The sequence below is a fragment of the Eurosta solidaginis genome, chromosome 3 (genome assembly GCF_040869045.1).
Source record: "Eurosta solidaginis isolate ZX-2024a chromosome 3, ASM4086904v1, whole genome shotgun sequence".
Lineage (NCBI taxonomy): Eukaryota > Metazoa > Arthropoda > Insecta > Diptera > Tephritidae > Eurosta > Eurosta solidaginis.
In genome coordinates, this window is record NC_090321.1 from 79,046,064 (window position 1) to 79,060,246 (window position 14,183).

Below are 14,183 nucleotides of genomic sequence, written 5' to 3' on the forward strand. Positions count from 1 at the left end.
CTTTCTCTGTGGTCCACACCTGTTGAAACTACAGGTTTCCTTGGGCTCCCGTTACAGGATATTGGTGAAAATTTGTGAGTGCACCTATTGGTCGGGGCGAAGCACTGTTACAACAACAACAACCAGTAGAGATATGGCAGTGCAAGTACATAAGTTCTATTTAAGGTTCTATTTAGTTAATCTCTCCACAAAACCTCTAATGCCATAAAAAAATAATATTTATCTCCGAGGACAATTAGACTCAGTTTGTTTACAATTTGCGTCGTGCTACATATTTTATGGTGAATCCGAGCGGCATCGGCAATCTGAATTTTCACTGGGAAGCTTTTCATGGGAAAAATACACTCGGAGTGCTTGCCAAACCACTGCCGAGGGGCGATCCCGTTCAGGAAAACTTTTTTCTAACTGAAAAAAATTTCTTTTTTAAACGCTATAAGTCCATCAACAAACCTTTCAAATCATTTAGTGTTCGTGACGTTTCTCTTTAAATGTATCCCTAAAATATATGTAAAAGCACACAAATGGGTATATAATGTTCGGCTTCGTGCAAATTTAAACTTCCTTACTTGTTTTCTATTAAATTCAAACCATAGATTTCATTTTAAAAAAGTTTCTTCACTTTTGGTAAAAATTCCGAAGTACTCACTTGGATCGAGTATACTCGATACCTTTTACTGAGTATGAGTACTAGCATCGATACTTTGAACCGAGTATTTTATATGAGTACCGGTATCTATACTTTTTCTAAAAGTTCTATCACTATGAACGGGTGGTGTCGGACTGGTCCTCTGTATACCCCTACGGCTACTGTCGGACAGATCCTTTTTGTAATGTTCAACACTTTCTCCTTGCACCTCTTTGGGTACTGTTCGACACGCATTCTTTTTACCCCTACGGGTACTGTCGGACAGATCTTTTCGGTACTGTTCGGCACTTCCTCTTTGTACCCCTATGGGAAGTGTCCGACAGTTCCCTTTTGTATCCATACGGGTGGTGTCGGGACATATTCTCTTCCTGCCTCTACAGACAGAGTCACAAAATTCTCTTTTATTCGCCTATGGATACTATCGTACAAGTCCTCTTTCTACCCGTACGGAATTTTTTATGGATTTTATATTTTTTTAAACTCATGGTCCTAGTATTTTAGGTTCGGTATAGAGCTCCGTATTTTTTTAGATAATGCTATTTAATCACTCTTAATCTTTTTATTTTATTCATTTCGTTGCTGTTTTTTTTTATTGTTTTTTTTTTCAATTGGCTACATAAACTTCAAACTGGCTGATGTCAAATATACCCAAAAGGGACTAGAGGGGATCAATTATAATCCAATGTCATCAAAAAAGATCAATCGCAGGCCTCTGCTTAGGGATTAATCGCGCGATTTTTGCAGGGACACACATATGTGTGCATGTGTACTTGTACATACATACATGCAAATCAAATATGTACAGCGTGTGCATATATGTATGTAATTTTCATATGTATGCATATGTCTCAATTAGTTTACTTTAATAAATATTTTGTTTTCCCGCATGCATTTAGCAGATGTTCACGGTGTACTCGTAAGATTAATTGGATGAAGCTTTCTTTGTTGTGAAAATTATTTTCCACCTGCTCCATAAATCACACATATGTATGTACATATTTATATCGAAATTCTCAGAGATTTTGTGCTGAGGTGCGTTTATTCAAATAAAGACCAGTAGTGGAATTCACTAACTTATAACGATGCGATTTGTCGAGATTTTAATTAACGATTTTGTCGCTTGCCTTATCGATTGTACTATTCACTAACTTAGTTTAAACGACTCGCAATAAATGACATTTAAAATAGTAGAAAGGTGGCAGCACATCTTAACGAAACCTAAAAAATGCGAAAAGCACAAAAGGAATGCCAAAAATAAACAAATTCCATATACGTACTGCTTTTAAAAGTCATTATTGTGGAAGCTTTTACCTATTTTAACAAAAGGAAAGTAAATGCAGAATTAATTTTTTTCTCTGTTGATATCGCAGTTATTCTTGTGTCCCTTAATTGACCATCAAGTTGAGAAATAATATCATGAGCCAAGTCTGGGGTTATTCGGTACAGCTTTCGAAACTCCGTTGCATTCAGGTGGATGGGTTATCTACTTTTCTAAGAAGGCGTCTGTCCACTGGTGATGGACTTAGTAACCCTTCATCTTGTGATAAAACGTATGCTAAGTACTCAAATGCCATTTGATTTATAAATAAAGCAACTTTTCGTGTTTGAAACTAAAATTGGCCGAAATATAAATTTCGTGATTTTTAACGCAGCCAATTCACTTGCCGTTTATTTAACAACACAGCTGATCGTCGATTAACGAATATCGATAAAAAATAGTTACTGAATAACGAAATCGTTATAGTTATCGATTCGCAAATAAAGCGATGGCAAATATCGTTAAAAAAGTTAGTGAATTCCACTACAGGTGTATGCATAGCATCGATTTCTTGTTAACGGAATTACTAAATGCTATTTGTCATAAATACGTGCATGTAAGTATATTTTATTCAAATTAATTTATTAGGGTATTTTCGCTTGACACCCTGTGAAAGCTCATGGGGATTTGGTTCAATGATATGTTATGTTTGCTTATGCATACATACGCCATGTGCTTAAACCAAAAAGCACTGAAGAGTAAGCTGCATTCGAATTTAATCATGTAAGTTTCCTGCAACGAATTGCCCTACTTCTGAACTAGCGCAGATTGCTAGGTGGTACTGAAATAGTCGCTTGTGAGGGCTTTATTGGGCTTTTTTACATACTGCCTCACCCAGACAAAAAAACGCTTTTTACGCACAATCAAACTTCGCTTGCTCGAATAATATTTTAGTCGACGTTCAGCATTTGTATCTGATCTGTCCGGAGGTAGCCATTAAATCTGTAGCGAGAAACTGTCGCTTTGCTTTCACTTAAGGTTTTTTTTTTTAAGAATCGAAGTTCTTTCCTAAACCTTATATTAAAACATTGTTCACCAAATGGGTTGAAGGGTCTGGAAATTTAGTGAAAGTGCTACGCAGAGCTTATTGTTGTAGCGATAAGGATACTCCTCGAACTTTTTGGGGAGTTTATCAATATGGATGGTCCTTTGCCAGATATAGATCCGGTAAGTTCCGGTAACAAGCACCATTAAGGTACTAGCCGGACCAACTCGGGAACGGTTTAAATGACGCCATTCAACATTCTAGGCCATCCCACCCCACCCATTAGTACCATGAGGAACCTAGGGAAGCCAGAGCCTCACCCGCTAAATATGTATATGTTATATGCATTTTGTAGGAGGATTCGCCTCGCGTCGGTGAGATTGACAATTGGGTTGCAGAAGTTTTGAATTGCGCTTATCAACCCCTTGAATCCCATATGCACAGCTCTTTCGGCCTAACGATGAGTTAAAATGAATCGAGATATACCTATGTACATACATATATGTATAACTTGCCTATTTCCATGACAGTTTGTCCGTCTGTGCACACGAAAATGTATGCAAATTTTGTGATATATTATGGTTGCCGGCACTCGTGTTGTTACTTCAAATGATCGAAGTCGAATGATAACCACGCCCACTCTTTATATCGCGTTAATAAAAGTGAATATGTATGTGTCCTACGAGCGTCCAAAGTACTCAATCGATCATGATAAAATGTTCGTAGTGGCTCAAACTATTAATATTTGATCATATATGTATAATAATCTGTTGGAGGAGTGGGCGGTGCCACGCCCCTTGTTATCAATAGGTTTAATTTGCTTTATATCCGTTATTCTATATATGAGGTAGAAAGGGTAACGAAAGTGGAAGTGGAAATGGGAGTGGGGCTGGGAGTGAAACTTGGTGCGAAAAGGAATGAGATTGGGAATGGGAAATTGACACGGTTGTGGGAGTGGATGAGCGATATGGAAAGAATTAGGTATAATAAGTATAAGAACATTATCGGCAGGACAATGTCTGCCGGGCACGCTAGTATGAATATTAAAAAAAAAACACATAAAAGTGATTATTCAGTGACTATTCAGTTCTACAACTAGCATTTGTGAGCTAAATCCATGAATCGGTTTAGAAGAAATGCAGAATATCTTGTACGAGTCGTTTCTAGGAACTTTAGTTTGGTAGGCCATCACTCTATCTACCGCGCATAAAATCGTAAAGGCTTCGCTGGCTAGGTATTGCTATGCAAATGTATACTACGCTTCGGCCCACAGAGTATTTACTTCGACACCCGCAGTGGCGGGAGAGACCTCATCCAAATTGCTCAGGCTGTTAAGCGGTATTTAGTGATGATGTTGTAAATGTTTTCAGAGATTTTTAACGAAGGTTTAGCAAAAGTGACCAGACGATTAATGTCCTTGGACACAAACTGATATATCGGCATGTCCTAATTGTAAAAGTTTTGTTAATAAGGAGATATTTCAGACATCCTGTTATTATTTTTTTACGAAGTGATTTTTTTTTTTGAGAAAGTGAGTTTAATTTATCTTCTTTTTGGAACTCCTTAAGGATTTAAATCGGTAAACTATAATATAGTTTCATATTTTTTAAACGGTTTAATTTGGCTTGACTTGACAGGGTGGACGGCCGGCACGAATTGTGTAATTGAAATTTAAGTAACATCCCGATAAGCTACAAGCTTGAAACTTGGAATATAGTTCAGAACCCGACGATAATGCAATAATAAGAAAAAATCGCCGCTAGGTGCCGCAAGATCAAGATATTCACAAAAATCGTATTTGAAGTTCCTTTTGGCTCATATTTGGAACACATAATACATACATGAATAGCAAGCGACCTATGAAAAAAAAAAAAATCGCCAAAGATTGAGATATTCAAAAAAATCGATTTGGTCCATATTTGGAACACATAATACATACATGAATAGCAAGCGACCTATGATGTCCGATTTGGCTCATATTTGGAACAAATATTGCATACAGTCCGGTAGAAGTGACATCAAAATATTTTGGAGTTGGAGGAGGGACGAGCATACGTGGCACAGAGACGAGTAAAGTCTTTGCAACGATTATGAATTGAGGATTTAGATTGTATTGTAACAAATTGTCAGAAAGAGTCCTTGTAATAATGAGTCACTAAATGAAGTAAATATAATGAGAAATATAGGCAATTAAATAAAGACTAAAAATGAAAACTTGAAAATAAAATAATTAAAATAAAAAAGGCTCGGCCTGAATCTCGTCGGAAGTAAATCGTTCCATGTATTTAGTTTTTTTATGGGGCAGCTCAGTGGGTAGTACACAGAACTCTAATCCAAAGCAACTGCCAGATTTTTTTTGTAAATGTGAGTTCTTTTTCACCAAACCAGAAGAGTTTTAATTTTGCACCCAATTTGGTTTGTTTATATGAATATATAGTCCAAAAAGTTTTAAGCTTAAACTCGAACTTTAACCGTGTATTTAAGGCGTTCAACTATATTATGAATAAAATAATTTTAAAAAAGTTTTAAGTTAAACGGTTTTATTAAAAACAATACTTACATGAAGTAATAATAATACTAAAAGCTAGAAAATAATTAGGTAGGTCCTAGGTACTAGTTATCACGCTCCTCATCAATTTAGAGCGTTGATGGGACAGTTAAATAAAAAAAAACATTTACAAAAAAAATCTGGCCGTTGCTTTGATTAGAGTTCTGTGTACTACCCACTGAGCTGTCCCATAAAAAACTAAATACATGGCACGATTTACTTCCGACGAGATTCAGGCCGAGCCTTTCTTCCGCTATGCGATGCGCTCCTTTTTTAATTTTCCAACAATTTGGCGGGACAGGAACAACATGTCTTATAACGACTCCGTACGGCAGCTGCAAGGCAAACGATTTTTTACTAAGAAGCTTTTCATGACAGAAATACACTCGAAATGTTTGCAAAAAAACTGCCAAACGTCGCTCGCTTAGATAACACCTCTTTTTTGAGCCATATTACAGGTATAACAATATAAATATGCTCTGAGTTGCAGTATTTTTCGCAAAACAGCCATGTTTCAACTCTTTGGTTTGGTTTTAACCCCTTTGTTCAATTAGGTGTTATATCTAAACCGAATAATTTGCCATTGTCAAAACGGATGAAATAGAAAATATGATCAGGGAACTCAACAGCTGCAACAAGAACATCAGATTTACAGTTGAGGTCGAAAAAGATGGTCAACTACCATACCTGGACACGCTAATAAACAAGCACAACAATAAAATATATATTGACTGGTACAGAAAACCCACGGCTTCGGGCAGATTAATTAATTACAACTCAAATCATGAAAGGAAAACAATTTTAAATGCAACCAAAAATTCATCATTAGGGTATTCACTATTAGCGACAGAATATACCTTTGATATTCTTCAATTTCCTTTCCTTTCTGTTCCTTTTAATACTAGAGTTCGCCCAGTGGTTGAAATTCAACCACTAGAGACATCCCTATTTTCCCTTCATCGCCTTTCCTTTCCCTTCCTTTCCCTTCCTTGCTTTTCTTTTCTTTTCTTTTCTTTTCTTTTCTTTTCTTTTCTTTTCTTTTCTTTTCTTTTCTTTTCTTTTCTTTTCTTTTCTTTTCTTTTCTTTTCTTTTATTTTCTTACTTTTCTTACCTTTCCTTGCATTTCACTTCATTTTCATACCTTGTCCCTCTTTTGCTTCCTTTCCGTTTCTTTTATTAAATTTAATTTTATTTTATTCTGTTTTATTTAATATTTTTATAACCTCAGAAGAGATTTTGGGCCGAGCTTCTTTTCCTATTTGCGTAGTGCTTCTTTCTAATTTTTTCCTACAACTTCACCAGACGGAACTCGTGACGTGTTTTACGCCGACCTAACGGTATCTGCAAGGCAGATGAGCTTAAACTCAGAATCCTTTTCATGGCAGAAATACACTCGGAGTGTTTGCCAGATCACTGCCGACGGGCGACCCCGCTTAGAAAAACTTTATTCTTTATTTATACGAGGTCAAAGGTCTATAAAATGAGCAAACATTGTAGATCATAAAATTATCGATTCAAAAATGTACGAGCGCCATTGTACGCATTACGTATACGTCATGTACATGCTTACTTCATTAGTTGTTATATAAGAAATCAACTGTTTGAATCGAGATATCTCAGAAAAGGTGAGTTTTAGGAAAACAATTATTGAGACCTTTTTGATATTTAGAAATTTTTTTTATCAGTGCTGCTCAAACAGACAGACAGTTTCATGATCAACAAGTAAAGAAAGCTAAGTTCGGGTGTAACCGAACATTACATACTCAGCTGAGAGCTTTGGAGACAAAATAAGGGAAAATGACCATTTAGCAAAATGAACCTAGGGTAACCCTGGAATGTGTTTGTATGAAATGTGTATCAAATGAAAGGTGTTAATGATTATTTAAAACGTAGTGGGCCTTAGTTCTAGAGTTGGACGCCTTTTCGAGATATTGCAATAAGGGTGGACCAGGGGTGACTCTAGAATGTGTTTGTACGATATGGGTATCAAATTAAAAGTATTAAAAGGGAGTAGCCCTTAGTTGTATATGTGAAGGCGTTTTCGAGATATCGACCAAAATGTGGACCAGGGTGACTCAGAACATCTTCTGTCGGGTACCACTAATTTATTTATATATGTCATACCACGAACAGTATTCCTGCCAAGATTCCCCTGCAGAACTTTTTCATTTTCTTCTACTTAATATGGTAGGTGTCACACCCATTTTACAAAGTTTTTTAAAGTTATATTTTGCGTCAAAAAACCAATCCAATATTTGGTACAGAATTATGGAATTTTTTTTCATTTTTCGTAATTTTCGATATCGAAAAAATGGGCGTGGTATTAGTCGGATTTTGGCCATTTTTTATACCAATTTAAATTGAGTTCAGATAAGTACGTGAACTAAGTTTAGTTAAGATATATCGTTTTTTGCGCAAGTTATCGTGTTAACGGTCGAGCGGAAGGACAGACGGTCAACTGTGTATAAAAACTGGGCGTGGCTTCAACCGATTTCGCCCATTTTCACAAAAACAGCTATCGTCATAGAATCTATGTCCCTACCAAATTTCAAAAGGATTGGTAAATTTTTGTTCGCCTTATGACATTAAATGTATTCTAGACAAATTAAATGAAAAAGGGCGGAGTTACGCCCATTTTGAAATTTTCTTTTATCTTTGTATTTTGTTGCACCATATCATTACTGGAGTCGAATGTTGACATTATTTACTTTTATACTGTAGACATATTAAATTTTTTTTTAAAATTTGACTTAAAAAAATTTTTTTTTTAAAGTGGGCGTGTTCTTCATCCGATTTTGCTAGTTTTTATTTAGTACATATATAGTAATAGTAGTAAGTAGTGTGCCTACCAAATTTCATCATGATATCTTCAACGACTGCCAAATTACAGCTTGCAAAACTTATAAATTACCTTCTTTTAAAAGTGGGCGGTGCCACGCCCATTGTCCAAAATTTTTCTAGTTTTCTATTTTGCGTCATAAGGTAAACGCACCTACCAAGTTTCATTGCTTTATCCGTCTTTGGTAATGAATTATCGCAATTTTTCGGTTTTTCGAAATTTTCGATATCGAAAAAGTGGGCGTGGTTGTAGACCGATTTCGTTCATTTTAAATAGCAGACGGACGGACGGACATGGCTAAATGAATTTCTTTTTTCACCCAGATCATTTTGATATATAGAAGTCTATATCTATCTCGATTAGTTTATGCCGTTACGGATTACCGTTATGCGAACAAAGTTAATATACTCTGTGAGCTCTGCTCAGCTGAGTATAAAAATTTGTGTCTAAAATTTTTTTGCTGTAAAATTTTTTTCCATTACCGGAATGATAAAAAGTTTTTAGAAAATGTTTTTAATTGTGTTTTCATACATTTTAAACACTTTCAGCTTGTTGGGAATTAATGTTACTGCGAATGTCTATTCTGACCGGACTATAAAAGCATGAATTATTACTAAAAGATGGCGAATGCATAAATATGTCCAAAAGTAATCAGCATAGCGGTGAATTCGCTTAAGAATGCATTAAAATTCCAATAACATTTCGATCATTATTTACTGCATAATAGAATCAAATTATCATATTCGACACATAATAAATGCTTAACATTTTTGAAATGAAAATAAGCAACGCAAATCACTTGAAAATTTCGAATGCATATTTGCGAGCATCCATATGCATACATATGTATATGTAGGTAAATATTTTTTATACCCAACTGCACTTGTACACAAGGTATTATAACTTTGATTGGATAACGGGTGGTTGTACAGGTATAAAGGAATCGAGGCAGGTATAGACTTCCATATATCAAAATCATCAGTTTCGAAAAAAAATTGTGATTAATCCATGTCCGTCCGTCTGTCCATCCGTTAACACGATACTTGAACAAATATTGAGATATCTTCACCAAATTTAGTATACAGGCTTATCTGGACCCAGAATAGATTAATATTGAAAATGAGAAAGATCGGTCGAGAAAAAGTGAGATAATTCAAAAACGACGCTAAGCTAATGAAATTTGGTAGGTGGATTGGTTTTTATGACGCAAAACATAAATTTAAAAAAATTTTGGAATATGGGCGTGGCATCACTCACATTTAGAAGAAGAAAATTTGGAAGTTTAAGAATCCCTAAATCAAAAGCCGTTAAAGGCATTACATTGAAATTTGGCAGAGACACTATCCTTGCCAAATTATATAGAAGATAATCAAAATCGGTTAAAGACCACGCCCACTTTTCCTAAAGGCTTAACCTTAACGAAGTTTGCAATAACTCTATGGTATTTAACTATATTTGACTGATATTCTACCTCAGTAGTGGTATGGTTAAGCTAAGAACAAAACTTAAACAAATTTTGAAAATCGGCATGACCCGCCCCTGTGAAGAGAGACAAAGATATTAAGTGTCGCTAAGAGGAAAAACAAAAAAATATTTTTTTTTGATCACCCTAATATATATATAAATCTAATTTATGTGATACACAATCAAGAATCTGTTAAGAAACTCGGAATTATTTAATTGATTGAAATGCGTAAAAATAAATAAATAGGAAAATTGGTTAACACTTTAGATGAGCTCATCAAACTGCTCCATATGTTCGGTACTTTGGCTTATTGATAAATTGATTTGATATTCTGACGTTGTTATTATGGACATACATTTTCCGGAAGCCGCACAATTTTCAATTTACACTTCCAGGCATTAAAAATAAACATTTGACTTCAAAAAGAAAAAAATTAATAATAATAAATTTAAATTTAGCAACAATTAGGGAAAAGCATTGGTGAGTTGATATTAAAGGCGGTTGTGAACAACAAATATAATATAAACAACAACAATTAGAAAAGTGATCAAATTGAATAAGTTATTCGAAATTTTGTATATTAAACAAACTTAATCTTTTTGAAGATAAATGAAGTATTTATACTGCTTTAGATATTGGTGAAATTAAAGGGAAAATAAATGGATTTATATCATGGGATTTGTAGTGAACAAATGACTAATATTACATAGAAAAAAGGAAAGTGTAGATAAATAGTTGATTATGTTGCGATACTAGTTTTTAGGGAGCACTTAGCACTACCTCTACATATTTCCCCCAAGTAGGAGAGTGATTTGCAATGACTTGCACTGAAATACATATCAGAGAATACAGCCGCCTGTTTCCGATCTGTGTAGAGCGCTAGAGTTATTATTCTACAGTGGGCGGAGTTTGGCTGTCCTCATATTCACAAGGTCAGAGCTAATATAAATACGTATGTATCGACGGTAGAATAATAAACGAACAGATAAACACAATTTCTAACACAATATTCGAGCCTATAAAACTTGTTTACAAGAAACAAAGTAATCACACAGGTACAAAAGACAAATACACAACAACAAATAAACACAAAACAATTACCACACCAAAACAACAAACCTGCAAAGAAGGCCAAACGACTAAAATTACGGATTTTTACTTACCCCAGTCAGCCACACAAATCGGTTAGTAAACCACCCTCGGTTCTGAATGAACACACGGCACATACACATAATTAAATATACACAAGCACCAATTTTGACAATACCTGCTCATGTACCTACGAACTATAAATGCAGGACAAACGACAACAACAGATCAGAACGAAAATCGACACTGATGATGGCATAACGCCGAAACCGGTTTGTCTCAAAACCAAATTTAACAAAGGATGACGGAAAATCGTTCCAATATACAACTATCGGCAACCCCACAAAACGATCGATGGCGACGATAGTGTGATAGTGATCGATACCATCTATAGTTTTCCAACAGAAGTGAAACTAGTATTATGGCGATCGTATACCACAATTTCTTGAAATGTGTTAGAGTGTAATTTAAAGTTTAGGCAATGTTGAACTGGCCGGTCCATGAGGACTTCACATATACTGAATGAGTCCGTAGTTTTACAAAAAGTTTAACTGAAAAACCCTATCAAACGCCGGGACCTATGTTACAAAATAGCTCTGTCCTCTTGGCAAATACTAGAAGTTTTCTAGGACCTGTGCCACTTGCTGATTCTAGATCTGACAGCTTTATCACTCCCAATAGCTGGAGTCTTAGCCTGGCAAGCGCAGGGCACGAGCACAAAACGTGCTCGATCGTTTCTTCCTCCAACCCGCACTTCCTACATCTGCTAACACTGACCAAGCCTAATTTAAAGGCATGTTACGCCAGAAGGCAGTGTCTATTCAGAATACCTGTCATGAGTTTACAGTCCTCACTTTTTAATGATAGAATCAACTTTGTTAGTCTAAAGTTGTAAGATCTACACATAATCTTCGACACTTTACAGTCCCGTGCTTGGACCAACGCATTTCCCGCTTGGTCAGCCATGTGCACCTCTCGCGTTCTCCTAATCTCGCCCAATCTAATTGAGACGTCTGTGGGGCAAGCTTAAAGGGATGCGCACTTTTTAGCTAGTTCATCCGCTTTCTCATTCCCATCTATTCGCATATGCCCTGGGACCCGTCCGGATTCTTTCCTGGGATTGCTTACACTCTAACACACTGTGCTATACGAGATTATTGCTTTAGTTGCTGCTTGGCTTTCAATATAAAAATTAACAGCAGTTTAGCAGTTCAAGCTATTCCCTTCTACTTCTTTGGTTACTGCTAATACTTTCGCTTGGGAAGCGCTACAGTGATCTGGCAGCTTGTAGGATCTATTTATCTTTTTGCCCAGAGAACATATTTCTTTCTCATTGTGAAAAGAAAAGAAATGTATGCCACCTTGGTCGGTCTGTGATAAATCGCTTCAATCTGAGCTCTTCATTTCCCTTAACATATCGGAACTGTCAGATCTTCATGTATAATACTAGACCACTATTTTCAAAGCAAACTTCTGGCACAATGACCTTCAGAATGTTGGCAGCATGTCATAGATAAATGTTCAAACGTGCGATTAGTTCTTATAGGCGACTTTCTCAATTTCTACGAGTTTCTATCAAAGGCGCTACATCTAACAACCTGTCGTTTTTTCTAGTTGAGTTTATAATAAACACCTGAACTCGCTGTTGAAATATAATTATGTATAAGGTCTATATGCAAAGAGTATTCACATGCGTACATTAGACCATATTGCTCTATATATTTTCAACTATAAGTAGGTTTTGAAACCAGTTCTGAGATAGGGCTTTTTCGAAGCAGACAAAGGATTCCATTTTACAAGCTTCACTTTCTGATTCCGGGAATCGGGCTAAAGACTTAAAACATACAACGTAAGTGATGGGTGAAATCGTAAATGTGCTGCCTACAGTGATTCGGTTTATTCAACACTAAATATAATACAATTTCGCACTTTACTTCCACGCCATGTTTCGAGATATTTGGAAAAGTCTTGTGAAATGTGAATCTTGCGATCGAATTCCAAGTAACTTCCTGATAAGTTAAAGACTTGAAACTTTGGTTTTAATTCAAATCCTCACGAATGAGTTATATGGGATAAAACCCGCTGTGCAATTTTAGGGAACTTCCAGATCAGCTAAAAACTGAAACTTAAAAGATAGTGAAGAACTTAGTGACAATGCACGAGGTGATGCTGCTGGTTGGAGTACGGACTAACATAATTGCAAAACTCGCTTCAAATTTGGAGTCTCGGGTGAATTTATCTTGATCAAATGTAATGTACATACATATATCGGAGCTTAGAGAGGGGACTCGGATTTTAATTTTCCCGCTCAGTTCAAAGTAAAATACGTTTTATTTATGGTCAATTTAGTTAAAGGGTTAGGCACTTAAGAGGCGACTAAAACCCACATATACTTCATGATAGTCAAGAATAATTTCCCCGCCAGGAAGCCATCTCAGCCCCATTTTATTTTTATTTTTTATACCTCCCTACTATTCTTAGCTACTGCAACACTCTAATGTTTGCCGACGACATCAAACTCTTTATGCCTATCCGGACCCCAGAGGATAAATTGTGTCTTCAAACTGATCTAAATAACTTGCTTAACTGTGTGATGTTAGAAACATGAAACTTAACCTGAAAAAATGGGTACAAAACAAATTTTCACTTTTCCCATGAGAGACTTACTTTGGGATCCAGAAGTAAATCTTTCTCCCCACTGCAACTACCTACAACTTATTCAGCTGTACCCATTACAGAGTCGCAGAGAGATGCTTGGTGTCTTATAAACTTACAATAAGATTGGTATAGAGCCCATTTTTTCTTAGTGTGATTATGTTTAATGTCCCTTTAGGCCTTCGAGATATTTCCAACCACTTTAGATCGAGATTTTCTTCCAATGTGCGTCTTGCTCCTTTTATTTATCCTACAAATTGGAAGGATAGAGCTACATATATGTTTTACGCCGACCCCGAGCGACATCTGCGGGGCAGATAAGTTTTCACTGAAAAGCTTTTCATGGTAGAAACATAACACTGTGGAACAAATTCAGGTTAGCAAAAGTTAGGTTGATTCTGAGAGTGAGGGGTGAAAATAGAACCTAAATTAGAAGACCCGTATCGCGGCCTTTGTTTATGTTAGTTCGAATTTTTTTTTAATCGAACTTTGCAGTCAAATGCCGATTTTCAGCATATTGTTTGTATGGTTTTCGAAGGTCGATTAAAAAAAATTCGAACTAATATAAACAAACGCCGCGTTACGGGTTTTCTAATTTAGCCTCTATTTTCACCCCTCACACTCAGAATCGACCTAAC

At 36.0% G+C, this 14,183-nt stretch overlaps 1 pseudogene; it reads left to right on the top strand.

Moving 5' to 3' along the window:
* Positions 1 to 10,990, top strand: part of LOC137245916 (clusterin-associated protein 1 homolog) — a 16,920-nt pseudogene extending 5,930 nt beyond the window's left edge.
* Positions 10,991 to 14,183: the final 3,193 nt, after the last annotated feature.